A 3,892-nucleotide genomic window follows, 5' to 3' on the forward strand; every position below is an offset into this window, starting at 1 on the left:
GACGCCAGAATTGGGCAGAGAACTGGCGTTGAACGCCAGTTTACGTCATCTATCCTTGTGCAAAGTATGGACTATTATATATGAGAAAAACCCAAATCAGCCCCTGACAATTACCTCGAAAGACAACGAGGCCCCTGACAAAAATAAAATCCCAATCCGGCCCCTGACAAAAAAAAAAACTCAACCCGGCCCCTGAAAATTACCTCGAAAGGACAACGAGGCCCCTGTGCCAAAAAAAAATTAATGTTATTTTTTTTGGTACAGGGGCTAATCAGTCCCAAAAAAAAATTATCAGGGGCCGGATTGGGTGTTTTTTTTTCTTGGGGGCCTCGTTGTCCTTTCGAGATAATTGTCAGGGGCCGGATAGGGTATTCACTCATTATATATTGCTGGAAAGCCCTGGATGTCTACTTTCCAACGCAATTGGAAGCATGCCATTTCGAGTTCTGTAGCTCCAGAAAATCCACTTTGAGTGCAGGGAGGTCAGAATCCAACAGCATCAGCAGTCCCTTTTTCAGCCTGAATCAGATTTTTACTCAGCTCCTTCAATTTCAGCCAGAAAAATACCTGAAATTACAGAAAAACACACAACTCATAGTAAAGTCCAGAAATATTAATTTTTCCTAAAAACTAATGAAAATAGACTAAAAATTAACTAGAACATACTCAAAACTATATGAAATTAACCCCAAAAAGCGTATAAAATATCCGCTCATTAGTTACACTATTTAACCATAATATCTTTTATTCTTGTGTGTTTTCTTCTCTAAGATTGTAATCTATATTTTGTTCCATTCTATATGTCCAATGTTTAGCGTATTTACATGCTTGCATATGATTGAGACTATTATTTGATTTTTGCTCACTTATCCCAAAAATAAGCCTACCCTTTTAAATCACCATTGTTAGCCACTTTGAGCCTATTAATCCCCATTTATTCTATATTTTACCACATCACTAGCCTTAAGCGGAAAAACAATTAAATACCCCAATTGAATCTTTGGTTAGCTTAAGATAGAGGTTGTGTATCAACTAAGTGTGGGAAAACTTTGGGAACATGGGTTAATAAAGGAATGTGTTATGTTTTTACTTTGATAAAATATTGGGAATTTAGGTACCTACTCATGTAAGACTAGAAAAATAAAAAAATACAGGTGCATTGATAAGTTATGTTTATTTTTCTATTTAAAAAAAATTTCAAAAATATTCAATAAATAAGTAAATAAATAAGGGGACAAAATTACCCCAATGCTAAGTTAAGTTAATGAAAATTCAATGCACAGGTGATACAAGTTAAAAGAAGGGTTGATGCATAAGTATGTAATGAAAAAGTGGAAAATTATGGGTAGCTAGGTATAGTTTTAGAAGTTATATAGAGTGTATGTATAGGTGAGAGCTTAGGTTAATCAAGGATTCAATTTATAGCTCACTTAGCCATAAATATACCCTCACCTTAACCTTAGCCCCATTACAACCTTGAAAAGATCTCATGATGTTTACATTGGTGTATTAAATATTGTTGATTGGTTAGGTGAAGAACAAAGTTTAGAAAGCATGACTAGGAAAGACTAGAGTGAATTACCCTATATACTTGAGTGATTAGAGTGCATATACACCATCAGTGAGGGTTCAATGCTTGATTCTATATTCCCTGCTTTTATGAGCTATCTTCTTACAAGTTTGCTTGTCTTTTATTATATGATTTGAATTAGTTGAATTTGAATTATTTTTCTCTTGGAGAACTTATTTACTTTTAACCAAGTGGATAGAAACATCTTAGCATATAGTTGCATTCATATTCATAGGTTGCATTGTATTGCATGAGTCTTGCTTTTCCCTACTCATTTATTTTATCTCCTTGAGCTAAGCATGAGGACATGCTAATGTTTAAGTGTGGGGAGTTTGATAAACCACTATTTTATAGTTTATCTTGTGTTTAATTGAGTGGTTTTTATCAAGTCCTTGCACACTTATTCATATGATTTGCATGGTTTTACAATTCCTTCCTAGTTTTGTTTTATGGTTGAAGACTTGCTTCCTAGAATCTTTAATTTGTGTATTTCAATTCTCCTTTATACCATTCGATGCCGTGATCCGTGTGTTAAGTGTTTCAGGCTTTATAGGGCAGGAATGGCTTAGAGAATGGAGAGGAAGCTTGCAAAAATGGAAGGAACACAAGAAACTAAGGAGATAACCAGCGAGCATCGACGCGCACACATGGCTCACACGTGCGCGCGACATGGAGAAATTTGCAGTGACGCGTGCGCGTGGCTAACACGTACGCGTGGATTGGAGTTTGCACGAAGATGCATGCGCGTGCCTGACGCGTACGCGTGATACGCCAAAACGACCAGCGACGCGTACGCGTGACTGACGCGTACGCGTGACATGCGCGATCTGCAGAATTAACAGAAAATGCTGGGGGCAATTTTGGGCCGAGTTTTTGGCCCAGTTTTCGGCCCAAAAAACACAGATTAAAGGCTGCAAAGTGGAGGAATGAGGGGGGCGGCTCATAATACACAATTTTAGGTTTAGATGTAGTTTTTAGAGAGAGAGGCTCTCTCCTCTCTCTTAGGTTTTAGGAATTCTATTAGGTTATGTTTACTTCTTCTTCATTCCAGGTTCAATGTTCCTTTAATTTAGTTTCTCTTCTACTTTTATTTATTCTATGACTTTAGTTTATTTATTTTCCCAATTTAATTTATGAATTCTCATGTTAGATTTGATATTCTTTATTTAATGCAATTTGAGGTATTTCAGATTTATGATTGCTTTCTTCTATTTATGATATAGATAATTTGGATTTTTCCCTTTTTGGCTTTGGTTGAGTAATTGGTGACACTTGAGTTAGCAAACTCCTTGTTGATTGAAAATTGGAATTTGCTGATTGATTTGGATCCCTCTAAAGCTAGTCTTTCCATAGGAGTTGACTAGGACTTGAGGAATCAAATTGATTAGTCCACTTGACTTTTCTTTATTTAGTAAGGGTTAACTAAGTGGGAGCAATAAACAATTCTCATCACAATTGATAAGGATAACTAGGATGGAATTTCCAGTTCTCATACCTTGCCAAGAGTTTTATTAGTTATTAATTTAATTCTTACAATTTACATTTTCTTGTTCCTTATTCAAACTCTCCAAAAAGATAATCTTCCATAGCCAATAATAAATCATACCTCTTTGCAATTCCTTGAGAGACGACCCGAGGTTTAAATACTTCGGTTATTAATTTTTATTGGGTTTGCTTTAGTGACAAACAAAACTTTTGTACGAAAGGATTCCTGTTGATTTAGAAACTATACTTACAACGTGATTATTTTTATGAAATTCTTTACTAGCAGAAAATCCGCGCGTCAGTAGACAAAGAAGCAACAGCCAACAATTTTGCCAAAGAAAAGTTTTCAAAGATACAAACAAAATCAACAATATGAAGAACCTCTGCCACTATCTAAAAAGTCACATCAACGCAAAGAGATTAAAAAAGACCAAAGAACAGTTTTGCAAAAAGGAGCCAATATTCTAGGGTACTAACCTTGCTGAAGAATTCGAAGAAGGAAATGGGAACTTCAAGCAGCAAAGACACAGACGATCCTCTTTACCAAATGCTATTTCGAACGAATCAAGATAAAGAAAATCTTAAAAAAATGAAAAACGGTTGCGAAACAAACAAAGAAAGGAAGTGAGAAAATTTTTGCGATGAAGGGAGCAAGGGAAGCCTTTTCAGAAATGGGGAAAGAAGAAGAAGAGTCGAAGCATTTTTATAAGAGAGAAGGGGCAAAATAGTCCTTTCATCTCCATCTTTAAAGACGTGCGCAGATCTCAAGGGAACTGACGCGAAACGTTCGCCCCTCATTTAAAGAGGCAACATTCAAAATTTCAAAAACACGTCGAG

Source organism: Arachis hypogaea, chromosome 14 (assembly GCF_003086295.3).
Source record: "Arachis hypogaea cultivar Tifrunner chromosome 14, arahy.Tifrunner.gnm2.J5K5, whole genome shotgun sequence".
Classification (NCBI taxonomy): Eukaryota; Viridiplantae; Streptophyta; class Magnoliopsida; order Fabales; family Fabaceae; genus Arachis; species Arachis hypogaea.